The sequence below is a fragment of the Chiloscyllium plagiosum genome, unplaced genomic scaffold, assembly GCF_037043375.1.
Source record: "Chiloscyllium plagiosum isolate Xiang-an unplaced genomic scaffold, Cpla_swu_hap1 HiC_scaffold_22, whole genome shotgun sequence".
Lineage (NCBI taxonomy): Eukaryota > Metazoa > Chordata > Chondrichthyes > Orectolobiformes > Hemiscylliidae > Chiloscyllium > Chiloscyllium plagiosum.
Window position 1 is genome coordinate 17,485,790 of NW_028270160.1, and position 14,719 is coordinate 17,500,508.

At 47.0% G+C, this 14,719-nt stretch overlaps 1 protein-coding gene across 1 annotated transcript in view; it reads right to left on the bottom strand.

The window, feature by feature from the left end:
- Window positions 1-3,709, bottom strand: part of sfr1 (SWI5-dependent homologous recombination repair protein 1) — a 49,466-nt gene extending 45,757 nt beyond the window's left edge. Inside the window, exon 1 of the mRNA XM_087998816.1 lies at window positions 3,678-3,709. The gene's annotated coding sequence lies outside the window, so the exon portion shown is untranslated. The remainder of the gene's footprint in view (window positions 1-3,677) is intronic.
- Window positions 3,710-14,719: the final 11,010 nt, after the last annotated feature.

Here is a 14,719-nt window from a genome sequence, read left to right on the forward strand (position 1 = left end):
GGTCAGTACCGATGGAGCGCTGCACTGTCATAGGGTCAGTTCTGAGGGAGTGCCACACTGTCGCAGGGTCAATACTTAGGGAGCGCTGCACTGTCACAGGGTCAGTACTGATGGAGCGCTGCACTGTCATAGGGTCAGTACTTAGGGAGTGCTGCACTGTCACAGCGACAGTACCGAGCGAGCGCCACACTGTCACAGGGACAGTAGTGATTGGGCACTGCACTGACACAGGGTCATTACTTAGGAGCGCTGTACAGTCAAAGGGGCAGTACCAAGGGAGTGCTGCACTGTCACATGGTCAGTACTTGTGGAGCGCTCCAATGTCACAGGGTCAGTACTGAGGGAGCGCTGCACCGTCACAGGGTCAGTACCGAGGGAGTGCCGCACTGTCACAGGGTCAGTACTTAGGGAGTGCTGCACTGTCACAGGGCCATTACTGATGGAGTGCCGCACTGTCACAGGATCAGTACTTAGGGAGTGCCGCACTGTCACAGGGTCAGTACCGATGGAGCGCTGCACTGTCACAGGGTCAGTACTTAGGGAGCGCTGCACTGTCATAGGGTCAGTACTTAGGGAGCACAGAACTGTCCCAGGGTTAGTACTTAGGGAGCGCTGCACTGTCACAGGGTCAGTACCGAGGGGGTGCCGCACTATCACAGGGTCAGTACTTAGGGAGCGCTGCACTGTCATAGTATCAGTACTGAGGGAGCGCTGCACTGTCACAGGGCCAGTACCGATGGAGCGCTGCACTGTCACAGGGTCAGCAATTAGGGAGCACAGAACTGTCCCAGGGTTAGTACTTAGGGAGCGCTGCACTGTCACAGGGTCAGTTCCGAGGGAGTGCCGCACTGTCGCAGGGTCAATACTTAGTGAGCGCTGCACTGTCACAGGGTCAGCAATTAGGGAGCGCTGCAATGTCACAGGGGCAGTACTGATGGAGCGCTGCACTGTCATAGGGTCAGTACTTAGGGAGTGCTGCACTGTCACAGCGACAGTACCGAGCGAGCGCCACACTGTCACAGGGACAGTAGTGATTGGGCACTGCACTGACACAGGGTCATTACTTAGGAGCGCTGTACAGTCAAAGGGGCAGTACCAAGGGAGTGCTGCACTGTCACATGGTCAGTACTTGTGGAGCGCTCCAATGTCACAGGGTCAGTACTGAGGGAGCGCTGCACCGTCACAGGGTCAGTACCGAGGGAGTGCCGCACTGTCACAGGGTCAGTACTTAGGGAGTGCTGCACTGTCACAGGGCCATTACTGATGGAGTGCCGCACTGTCACAGGATCAGTACTTAGGGAGTGCCGCACTGTCACAGGGTCAGTACCGATGGAGCGCTGCACTGTCACAGGGTCAGTACTTAGGGAGCGCTGCACTGTCATAGGGTCAGTACTTAGGGAGCACAGAACTGTCCCAGGGTTAGTACTTAGGGAGCGCTGCACTGTCACAGGGTCAGTACCGAGGGGGTGCCGCACTATCACAGGGTCAGTACTTAGGGAGCGCTGCACTGTCATAGTATCAGTACTGAGGGAGCGCTGCACTGTCACAGGGCCAGTACCGATGGAGCGCTGCACTGTCACAGGGTCAGCAATTAGGGAGCACAGAACTGTCCCAGGGTTAGTACTTAGGGAGCGCTGCACTGTCACAGGGTCAGTTCCGAGGGAGTGCCGCACTGTCGCAGGGTCAATACTTAGTGAGCGCTGCACTGTCACAGGGTCAGCAATTAGGGAGCGCTGCAATGTCACAGGGGCAGTACTGATGGAGCGCTGCTCTGTCACAGGGGCAGTACTGATGGAGTGCTGCACTGTCACAGGGGCAGTACTGATGGAGCGCTGCACTGTCACAGGGGCAGTATCGTGGCAGTGCCGCACTGTCACAGGGTCAGTATCGAGGGAGTGCTGCACTGTCACAGGGTCAGTACTGTCGATTAGATTAGATTAGATTACTTACAGTGTGGAAACAGGCCCTTCGGCCCAACAAGTCCACACCGACCTGCCGAAGCGCAACGCACCCATACCCCTACATTTACCCCTTTACCTAACACTACGGGCAATTTAGCATGGCCAATGCACCTGACCTGCACATCTTTGGACTTTGGGAGTAAACCGGAGCACCCGGAGAAAACCGACGCTGACACGGGGAGAATGTGCAAACTCCACACAGTCAGTCGCCTGAGACGGGAATTGAACCCGGCTCTCTGGCGCTGTGAGGCAGCAGTGCTAACCACTGTGCCACCATGCCACCCTCAGTACTTGGGGAGCGCTGCACTGTCACAAGGTCAGTACTGAGGGAGTACCGCACTGCCGGAGGGTCAGTACTGAGGGAGCGCCGCACTGCCGGAGGGTCAGTACTGAGGGAGTGCCGCACTGTCGGAGGGTCAGTACTGAGGGAGTGCCGCACTGTCGGAGGGTCAGTACTGAGGGAGTGCCGCACTGTCGGAGGGTCAGTACTGAGGGAGTGCCGCACTGTCGGAGCGTCAGTACTGAGGGAGTGCCGCACTGTCGGAGCGTCAGTACTGAGGGAGTGCCGCACTGTCGGAGGGTCAGTACTGAGGGAGTGCCGCACTGTCGGAGCGTCAGTACTGAGGGAGTGCTGTACTGTCGGAGGGTCAGTACTGAGGGAGTGCCGCACTGCCGGAGGGTCAGTACTGAGGGAGTGCCGCACTGCCGGAGGGTCAGTACTGAGGGAGTGCCGCACTGCCGGTGGGTCAGTACTGAGGGAGTGCCGCACTGCCGGAGGGTCAGTACTGAGGGAGTGCCGCACTGCCGGAGGGTCAGTACTGAGGGAGTGCCGCACTGCCGGAGGGTCAGTACTGAGGGAGTGCCGCACTGCCGGAGGGTCAGTTCCGTGGGAGTGCCGCACTGCCGGAGGGTCAGTTCCGTGGAAGTGCCGCACTGTCACAGGGTCAGTACTTAAGGAGCACTGCACTCTCACAGGATCAGTACTGATGGAGCACTGTACTGTCACAGGGTCAGTACTTTAGATTAGATTAGATTAGATTACTTAGTGTGGAAACAGTCCCTTCGGCCCAACAAGTCCACACCGACCTGCCGAAGCGCAACGCACCCATACCCCTACATTTACCCCTTTACCTAACACTACGGGCAATTTAGCATGGCCAATTCACCTGACCTGCACATCTTTGGACTGTGGGAGGAAACCGGAGCACCCGGAGGAAACCCACGCTGACACGGGGAGAATGTGCAAACTCCACACAGTCAGTCGCCTGAGTCAGGAATTGAACCCGGGTCTCTGGCACTGAGGCAGCAGTGCTAACCACTGTGCCACCGTGCCACCCTCAGTACTTGGGGAGCGCTGCACTGTCACAGGGGCAGTACTGATGGAGTGCTGCACTGTCACAGGGGCAGTACTGATGGAGTGCTGCACTGTCACAGGGGCAGTACTTAGAAAGCGCTGCACTGTCACAGGGTATCGTGGCAGTGCCGCACTGTCACAGGGTCAGTATCGAGGGAGTGCTGCACTGTCACAGGGTCAGTACTGAGGGAGTGCCGCACTGTTGGAGGATCAGTACTGAGGGAATGCCGCACTGCCGGAGAGTCAGTACTGAGGGAGTGCCGCACTGCCGGAGGGTCAGTACTGAGGGAGTGCCGCACTGCCGGAGGGTCAATCTGAAGTGGTGCTCATGACGGTTTGAGATTTGCCGTTTGGACACTCACCTCCCGCCATAGGCGAGCGGCTCTCTGCACCTGCGCGACCGCCAAACTCACTGCGCACGCGTGCGACCTGTCATGCATTGTGGATGTTGTCGGCAGTGGCGATAAGTACGCATGCGCAGATGTGCTGTTGTGGTGATTTTGGAAACTGCATTTGCATCGCCCCTTTCTAAACTTAGACACCATTGAACACATCTCTATGAATGCGTTTTATAATTATTATGTGGGAAGCCCTGAGTAAAGCAAGATCCTAGCACTAATATTATGTTGTTAGTTATTCACTTCTGTTAATGTTGGTTTCCATTAATGACCTCAAGGTGAGGGCATGGGTTACATTTGTAAAGTTTGTCTAAAATTAGACACACAATGGAGTATTTTCGCTCAGCATGGTACGTAAGATTTCATGCAGGACAATGTAAATTCTCAGGAATGCTTCCAGGAATAAGGAACTTTACTGATGATGATAAGTGGCAAATTACCAGCAGGATATTGTGGAGAATGGTTCAGTTCTTCTTCAAAATGCACCTTGTTATCTTTTATATCAATTTGAACGACTGATAGGGCATGAATATAACACCTTTCAAAGGTTATGCAAACGGAACAAAAGAATGGTGCAAAACCTGTTGCCTGTTCTGCTATCCCACAAGATTATTGATAATTCCTTGACCTCAACTTCACTATGGGGAGAAAGTGAGGTCTGCAGATGCTGGAGATCAGAGCTGAAAATGTGTTGCTGGAACAACGCAGCAGGTCAGGCAGCATCCAGGGAACAGGAGAATCGACGTTTCGGGAAGCCTGAAGAAGGGCTTATGCCCGAAACGTCGATTCTCCTGTTCCCTGGATGCTGCCTGACCTGCTGCGCTGTTCCAGCAACACATTTTCAGCTCTCAACTTCACTATCCCAACCAATTTCCATATCCCTTGATTCCTCTAAAAAAGCAACATTACGTAAAGTACGGTTGTATTCGGAGGGTTGTGAACATCTGCAGATTGGAAGAAGCAAAAATGGCCCTTAGTAGAGTGATATCTGCAATAAATGCCATTGGTTGCGGATCTTATCAGATGAAATGGATCGATTGGAACGACAGTTAGAGGCAATGAGCATTTACAAGAGCAAAGGGGGTGTGATGGAAGACAGTTATCAGAACAGAAAAAACGTCGCCAATACGTTCACGTAGATGGGTTAACTTCAGGAAAGGTAAGAGAGGTAGGCAGGTAGAGCAGGAGTCCTCTTGGCTATCTCCATTTCAAACAAGTATGTTGTTTTGGAAAATGTAGGTGGTGATACAGGTGAGAATCCAACACAAACAGCAAAGTTTCTGGTATTGAGACTGGCTCTAATACAATGAAGGGTACGTTGGGTTATAGAGTCATAGAGATGTACAGCATGGAAACAGACCATGATTGTAAGTAATCTAAGTAAACCAGTCTCACTCAAGGTTGGGATCCAGACCTTAGGTTGTCTAAATGTAGGGGAATGGGTCTGGGTGGGTGCGCTTCGGCGGGTCGGTGTGGACTTGTTGGGCCGAAGGGCCTGTTTCCACACTGTAAGTAAGTAATCTAAGACCCTTCGGTCCAAATCGTCCATGCCGACCAGATATCCCAACCCAATCTAGTCCCACCTGCCAGCACCCTGCCCATATCGCTCCAAACCCTTCCTATTCATATACCCATCCAAATGCCTCTTAAATGTTGCAATTGTACCAGCCTCCACCACATCCTCTGGCAGCTCATTCCATTCACGTACCACCCTCTGCGTGAAAACATTGCCCCTTATGTCTCTTTTATATTTTTTCCCCTCTCACCCTAAACCTATGCCCTCTAGTTCTGGACTCCCCGACCCCAGGGAAAAGACTTTATCTCTTTATCCTATCCATGCCCCTCATAATTTTGTAAACCTCTATAAGGTCACCCCTCAGCCTCCGACGCTCCAAGGAAAACAGCCCCAGCCTGTTCAGTCTCTCCCTGTAGCTCGAATCCTCCAATCCTGGAAACATCCTTGTAAATCTTTTCTGAACCATTTCAAGTTTCACAATATCTTTCTGATAGGAAGGAGACCAGAATTGAATGCAATAGTGGCCTAACCAATGTCATGTACAGCCGCAACATGACCTCCCAACTCCTGTACTCAATACTCTGACCAATAAAGGAAAGCATACCAAACGCCTTCTTCACTATCCTATCTACCTGCGACTCCACTTTCAAGGAGCTATGAACCTGCACTCCAACGTCTCTTTATTCAACAACACTTCCTAGGACCTTACCATTAAGTGTATAAATCCTGCTAAGATTTGCTTTCCCAAAATGCAGCACCTCGCATTTATCTGAATTAAACTCCATCTGCCACTTCTCAGCCCATTGGCCCATCTGATCAAAATCCTGTTGGAATCAGGTAACCTTCCTTGCTGTCCACTACACCTCCAATTTTGGTGTCATCTGCAAACTTACTAACTGTACCTCTTATCCAAGAGATCGATTCCAAGAGATGTGTTAGGGGTCTCTCTAGTCAGAGGCACAGACAGATGCTTCTGTGCAGCAAAAAATTAGAATGGTGTGTTGCCTCCCTGGTGCCAGGACAAGGATGCCTCAGAGAGGCTGCAGAATGTTCTGAAGGGGGAGAGGGCACACCAGGTCATTGTACACATTGGAACCAACAACAAAGGAAGTGAAAAGGATGAGATTCTGAAGGGAGAGTATAGAGAGCTCAGCAGGAATTTAACAAGAAGGTCCTCAAGAGTAGTCATATCTGAAGCTGCAAGCTACTGTGGGTAGAAATAGGAGGATAGAGCAGATGAATGCATGGCTGAGGAGCTGGTGTATGGGAGGAGGATTCACATTTTTGGATCATTGGAATCTCTTTTGGGGTAGAAGTGACCTGTACAAGAAGGACGGGTTGCACCTGAATTGGAAGGGGACTAATATACTGGCAGGGAGATTTGCTTGAACTGCTCGGGAGGATATAAGCTCGTAAGGTTGAGGACGTGGGACCCAGGGAGATAGTGAGGAAAGAGATCAACCTGAGACTGGTACAGTTGAGAAAAGAAGCAAGTCAAACAGGGCAGGCAGGGACAAAGCAGAAAACAAAGTAGGACTGATAAACTGAATTTATGTCAATGCAAGAGGCATAACAGGGGAAGCAGATGAACTCAGAGAATGGTTAGGAACATGGGACTGGGATATCATAGCAATTCCAGAAACATGGCTCAGGGATGGACAGGACTGACAGCTTAATGTTCCAGGATACAAATGCTACAGAAAGGACAAAAAGGGAAGCAAGAAAGGAGGGGTAGGGGCGTTTTGATAAGGGATAGCATTACAGCTGTGCTGAGGGAGGATATTCCTGGAAATACATCCAGGGAGATTATTTGGGTGGAACTGAGAAATAAGAAAGGGATGATCACCTTATTGAGATTGTAACATAGACCTCCTAATAGTCAGAGGGAAATTGAGAAGTAAATTTGTAAGGAGATCTCAGTTATCTGTAAGAATAATAGGGTAGTTATGGTAGAGAATTTCAACTTTCTAAACATACTCTGGGACTGAAATAGAGTTAAGGGTTTAGATGGAGAGGAATTTGTTACGTGTACAAGAAAAAATTCTGATTCAGTATGTGGATGTACCCACTAGAGAAGGTGCAAAACTTGGCCTACTCTTGGAAAATAAGGCAGGGCAGGTGACTGAGGTGTCAGTGGGGGAGCACTTTGGGGCCAGGGACTATAATTCTATCAGTTTTAAAATAAAGGTGGAAAAAGATAGACCAGATCTAAAAGTTGAGGTTCGAAATTGGAGGAAGGCTAATTTTGACAGTATTAGGCAATAACTTTCAAAAGCTGATTGGAGGCAAATGTTTGCAGATAAAGGGATGGCTGGAAAATGGGAATTCTTCAAAAATGAAATAACGAGAGTCCGGAGGAAGTATGTTCCTGTCAGGGTGAAAGGAAAGGCTGGTAGGTGTAGGGAATTCTGGATGACTAAAGAAATTGAGGTTTTGGTTAAGAAAAAGAAGGAAGCATATGTCAGGTATAGACAGGATAGATCAAGTGAATCTTTAGAAGAGTATAAAGGCAGTAGGAGTATACTTAGAGGGGAATCAAGATGGCAAGAAGGGGACTTGAGAAAGCTTTGGCAAATAGAGTTAAGGAGAATCTAAAGGGATTTTTTACAAATACATTAAGGACAAAAGGGTAACTAAGGAGAGATAGGGCCTCTTAAAGATCAACAAGACAGCCTTTGTGTGGAGCCGCAGGAGATGGGTGAGATACTAAACGAGTATTTTGCACCAGTGTTTACCGTGGAGAAGTACATGGAAGATACAGAATGGGAAGATACAGGGAAATAGATGGTGACATCTTGAAAAATGTCCATATTACAGAGGAGGAAGTGCTGGATGTCTTGAAACGCATAAAAGTGGATAAATCCCCAGGACCTGATCAGGTGTACCCAGAGCTCTGTGGGGAGTTAGGAAAGTGATTGCTGGGCCTTTTGCTGAGATATTTGTATCATCGATAGTCACAGGTGAGGTGCCGGAAGATTGGAGGTTGGCTAATGTGGTGCCACTGTTTAAGAAGGATGGTAAGGACTAGCTAGAGAATTAAAGACTGGTGAGCCTGACATCGCTGGTGGGTAAGTTGTTGGAGGGAATCCTGAGGGACAGGATGCACATGTATTTGGAAAGGCAAGGACTGATTAGGAATAGTCAGCATGGCTTTGTGCATGGGAAATCATGTCTCACAAACTTGCTTGAGTTTTTTGAAGAAGTAACAAAGACGATTCATAAGGGCAGAGCAGTAGATGTGATCTATATAGATTTTAGTGAGGCATTTGACAAGGTTCCCCATGAGAGACTGGTTGGCAAGGTTAGATCTCATGGAATACAGGGAGAACCATTTGGCTGGATGGTTGGATCTAAACAGCCATTTGGTTACAGAACTGGCTCAAAGGTAGAAGACAGAGGGTGGTGCTGGAGGCCTGTGACCAGTGGTGTGCCACAAGGATCAGTGCTGGGTTCACTACTTTTCATCACTTATATAAATGATTTGGATGTGAGCATAAGAGGTATAGTTAGTAAGTTTGCAGATGACACCAAAATTGGAGGTGTAGTGGATAGCGAAGAAAGTTACCTCAGATTACAACAGGATCTGGACCAGATGGCCAATGGGCTGAGGAGTGGCAGTTGGAGTTTAATTTAGATAAATGTGAGGTGCTGCATTTTGGGAAAACGAATCTTAGTAGGACTTATGCGCTTAATGGTAAGGTCTTAGGGAGTGTTGCTGAATATTGCGTGCAATTCTGGTCTCCCTCCTATTGGAAGGATGTTGAGAAACTTGAAAGGGTTCAGAAAAGATTTACAAGGACAAACTTTCCTCATTCCTGAAGAAGGGCTTATGCCCGAAATGTCGATTCTCCTGTTCCCTGGATGCTGCCTGACCTGCTGCGCTTCTCCAGCAACACATTTTCAGCTTTACAAGGATATTGCCAGGGTTGGAGGATTTGAGCTATAGGGACAGGCAGAATAGGCTGGAGCTGTTCTCCCTGGAGTGTCGGAGGCTGAGGGGTGACTTTATAGAGTTTTACAAAATTATGAGGGGTATGGATAGGGTAAATAGACAAGTCTTTTCCTGGAGTGGGGGAGTCCAGAACTAGATGGCATAGGCTTGGGGTGAGAGGTGAAAGATATAAAAGAGACCTAAGGGGCAATTTTTTCAAGCAGAGGGTGGTATGTGTACGGAATGAGCTGCCAGAGGAAGTGGTGGAAGCTAGTACAATTGCAACATTTAAAAGGCTTTTGGATGGGTATATGAATAGGAAGGGTTTGGAGGGATATGGGCCAGGTGCTGGCAGATGGGACTAGATTGGGTTGGGATATCTAGTCGGCATGGACGGGTTGGACCGAAGTGTCTGTTTCCATGGTGTACATCTCAATGATTCTATGACTCTGTTTGCAACTCTTTTCCATGGAAGGCTATGGAGGCTCAGTCTTTGAGTGTGTTTATGGTGGAGATTCTCTGATTACCAGTTACATGCAGCATTATGGGGATGGGCTGGGTAAAAAGCATTCAAGTGTTTGACCAGCCATGATCATGTTGAACGGCAGGACAGGTTTGATGGGCTGAATGTCCTACTCCCATTCCTGTGTGTTCCTTGAAATTTCGAAGGCCAAAGAATGATTTGATTGAAATTTTCAACATAGGATGGAGGGTAGATAGAGTAAATGGAGAGAAACTATTTCAGCTGTTTGGGAATCTAGAAAAAAATCTAAAACTGGAGCCAGAATCTTCACATAAAATTAGGAACCTTTTACACACAAAGTTTGGTAGCAGTTTTGAAGCTTCTTCCTCAAATGGCAATTAGACATAGATCAATTGATAATTTCAAATCTGAAATTAATAAAAACAAAAACAGAAATTGCTGGAAAAGCTCAGCAGTTCTGGCAGCATTTGTGAAGAGAAATCAAAGTTAATGTTTTAGGCCTTGTGACCCTTCCTCAGTTCCGAGGTCACCAGACCTGAAACATTAACAAAGGTTTCTCTTCACAAATGCTGCCAGACTTGCTGAGCTTTTCCAGCAACTTCTGTTTTTGTTTCTGATTTCAGCATGTAGTTTTTTAGGTTTTTATCTGAGTTTGATAGACTTTCATTATGAGTGAGAGAGCCAAAACATGGTAAGACCAAATAGGTCACAGATCAGTCATAATCTTACAGCATGATGGGATATGCCTGAGGTGCCTGTCACTTTCTAAAGGAACTTGTGTCATAAATTAGATTGTTACAGTCAGTCCCTTCATTTCAGTTGTTAATCTCATCTGTAAATAGTGAGGCTCCAGGGCTGGCCCTGCCACACCTAGTCACATTTGCTAACCAGAACGTTAGAATTACCCTTTAATCCTACTTGCTCTCTTTTGTTTTTTTTGACCCACCTATCGCTGCCCTTCTTCTTTGTTGTGTTCCCTCAATGCTCACTCTCTGACTGTGCAGCACTCCCTCAGTACTGACTCTTTGACTCTGCCAAAGGATTATGTGCTAAAGCGAGGTGAGCAGTGATTAATGAATTTGACATTTTTAAAATAAAATTTGCTGTTGTGTGCACAGCTTTGAGAAATGTGAAGCACTTAGCACATGCCTCACCCTGCTGTGGGATGCTGATGCTGGTATATTGATTGATCTTCCACAGAATGCTGTGCCTGAGGGAAATGCTGAATGTTTTGTGTGGAGTGCATTCAGTGTGTGATGTTAGGGCAGCTCACTGCTTTGCTCTCACCTGGTGCTGCAGTGACTTACCCTGAGGGTATGCTGCAGGTGTCTGACAGATTGAATGTTAGCATGTTTTCTCTTGCTGTTTAGTGCTTTGATATATGAAGCCGATTTAGTTTTTGTGATGATCACTGGGTTTTAGAAAAGCATGAATATAATCTTTCTTCTCGATATTTATCTCATTATCTCCTCTTTAATGCTTTCATTCTACTCTTTTGTTCCTCTCACTCTGATTTTAACCTCCAGCCTATTGCAGAGGGAAAGCAGCCAGAGTTTAAACCAATGTCTGACCACAAACTGACCCCATTGCTGCTGAGTGAGTTGTTTAATCTTGGGATGTGTGTACCCCACCCTCATCTTCTCCCCTTATCTTGATTACTGAATCATGCCTTACAACAATGTCCCAGACATTACTATCACCAGCCGTGGTTACGTCCTGTCCCACAGGCAGGACAGACCCGGCGGAGATGGTGGGTCAATAGTATCCAGTCCAAGAGGAGCTACCATAGAAGTCCACAACATTGACTCCACACCTGACCTCATGAAGTTTCATGTCATCAGGTAAAACATGAGCAAGCAATCTTCTTGCTGATTACCAAGTACTGACCACCTCAACTGATGAATCAATGCTCCTCCATGTTGAACATCAATTGAACGAAGCACTGAGAGTGGCAATGGCTCTGCCTGGGGTGACCTCAATATCCACCACCAAGAGTGACTCAGTAGCAGCACTACTGACTGAGGTGCTCCAGTACTAAAGGATAAAACTGTTAGACTGAGCCTGTGGCCGATGGTGAAGGAACTGACAAGAGGGTAAAACATATTTGATCTCTTCCTTAACAATCTGACTTACAGAGATACATTTGACCATGACAGTATTTGCAAGAGTGACAACTTGCAGCGTTTGGTGAAGACAAAGACCCCTCTTCACATTGAGGACACCCTCCGTTGTATTGTGCGACGCTCTCACTGTGCTAAGTGGGACAGACTTCAAACAGATCTAGCAACTAAAGACAAGGGTACAACCATGTGGTACTTTGGGCCATCAGCAGCAGTGGAAATGTATCCAAATCCAAGCTGCAATTTCATGGCTTGACATATCCGTCACTCTGCCATTACTGTCAAGTCAGGAGATCAACCCTGGTTCAGTTGAGAGTTCAGGATGGCATAGAACTAGACATACTTACTGCACCCAATTCATTTTTCCAGAGAGTCCTATATCGCTGGGAATGACAACATAGTGCTGGATCATCCAGGGCCATGATCAGCCCTGGACAACTTTCAAAAGTTTGGTCAAGCTTTTTCAAGGGTAGTAATAGAATGTGACCTATTGAATCGGCCACTTATTTTATAAACCACATGTCTATATTGGTACATATTTGTTAAATCAACCTACTCATTGTTTTAAAATCAAATTTCTTGATTTTTAAAAGCTTGTCTAACCTTAATGTGACAGTTTGACTTGTTTATTTAACCAAATGGAACAAAGCAAGGTCTATGCATTGGAATTATTTATTGATAGTATAAGTACTAATCATGTAAGGCTCCATGATCTGGCCGTAGGAGACAAAGAGACTATAGCTTTCATTATACATTAAATACCTACCCAAGGCCAATGCTGATTTGATTTGATTTATTATTGTCACATGTACCTCAGTATAGTGAACAGTTTTGTTTTGCATTCAGAAAAGGCAGATGATACCATACAACATGCATTAGGGTAATAGAACAGAGTGAAAAATACAATATTGCAGCTGCAGAGAAGGTGCACAAAGAGTGAAATCAACCTCTCAATGTAAGATTTGAGAGGTCCATTCATGATAAAAGTGGGAAAGTAGTTGTTCTTGTTTAGGCTAGTATTCAGTTTTAGTGTTTAAACTTTAGTATCTTCTGCTGACGAAAGAGGTTGGAAAAGATTATAACCAGGGTGGGAGGGGTCTGTGATTATGTTGGCTGATTTGCTGAGGTAGTAGGAAGTATAGATGGAGTCAATTTATGAAAGGTTGTCTTGTGTAATGAACAGGGATGTGTTCTCAATTCTCTGTAGTTCGATTCCAGCACCTCTGACCCTATTGTCGTTTCAGGCCTTCAGACTCAATTTCCCAGTAAGCTGAATTGTCAAAATGAGAAACAACTTTCCAGTCTCACAGCAAGGCCAAGTACAGAAAGTTCCTTAGAGCTTTCGAGAACATAAGAAATAAGAGCAGGATTGGACCATTTGGCCCATCGAACCTGCTACATCATTCAATACATAGTTGATCTTGGGCTTCAACTCCATTTTCCTGTTCACTCTCCATATCCCCATGATTCCATGTGAGACCAATGATCTGTCTCCATCAGCCTTAAATATACTCAACAATGAGCATCTTCTGGGATAGAAAATTCCAAAGATTTACAACCCTCTGAGTAAAGAGAATTCTCTTCATTTCAGTCTTAAATGCTCAGTCTGTCTCGCTGAGATTATGTCCCATGTTCTGCATTGCTTCATCAGTAGAAACAGTTTCTCAGTGTTAACCCCGTCAAATCCCTTCAGAATTTTGTATGTTTCAATCTGGCCACCTCCCACTCTTCTAAACCTTAGAAAATATTGACCGATTTACACAACATCACATCATAGGACACCCACTTATTCCCTGGTCCAGTGAGCGAACCTTCATTCTACAACCTCAAATACAAATATATCCTTCCTTAAGTATAGTGCCTACACCCCTTCCGATCTCTGTAATTTCTTTCAGCCCCAATATTCCTCCCTATCTCAGTAATTTTGTCTAATCCCTAGTATCCTCTCTATCTCTGCAACCTCCTCCAATCCCTGCAACCCTCCCCATCTCTGTAACCTCCTACAGCTCTCCCTATCTCTGCTCTTTTCCAAATCCTACCACAGCTGTTGGGAAAATTTAAATTAAACTCATTAAGGAATCTAAAAATAACAAGTTAGTCTCTGTTATGGTGACTGTGAAACTAGCAGATTGTCCTAAACTCCTATCTGGTTTGGTCATGGCCTATAAATAGGGCAATCTGCTGTCCTTACTGAGTCTGGCCTACTGACAGCTTTGATGCCTAAAACCCTGGCCCTCTATGGCTTCATGTCAGTGATAAGTCAGGACAGCTCAGTTTCCAGCTTTTCCTGAGGTGAATTCCACTTTGAAGGATACCTCTGAGTGAAAAAAGCTTCCCTGTGATCCCATCACAGTCTCCTTGTAACCCTGTTTCCAAATCAAAGGCGTTTCACCAAAACAACAGAAGCAGAGTGTTTCTTGCACTATTGCCTTCTCCAGCACACCACCCCTCCATCTGTCCCTCAAACCTCCACCTCCTCCCCTCCCACTTCACCTCTGATTCCCTTAATCCCCCCCTCTTCTTCTCTCCCAGCTCCCCCCATTCTCCTTCCTGTCCATCTGACCTGCTGCACAGCAGTCACTAACAGTTTTCTACCCCTCAGATTTGCAGGAATACTGACATTCAACCATCTGCTGAGCCCCTCTCTACCAGAGTACCTCCATGGGAAGAGGTGTGTGGTTTCTCAGCCAGTATTCTTGGATTGTAGGCTCTCTTCCTCAACCTGCACTAACCTGTGTCAGAGATGGCTCAGCCTGGAATGTAGCAGCTCTGGGCTGTTCCAACATGCCTTGTGATGTGGTTTTCTTTTGCTCCAGCCTGGAGCTGGTTCTGGTTAAGGTAACAACAGGTGGTGCTCACTCGGTTAAGGTGCACTTTCCCCTGACTCATGGATTCATGCTCCAAGAAGTTAACCCTTCACCAATCATGAAGGTTGTATTTGTAGATGGGTGTTCA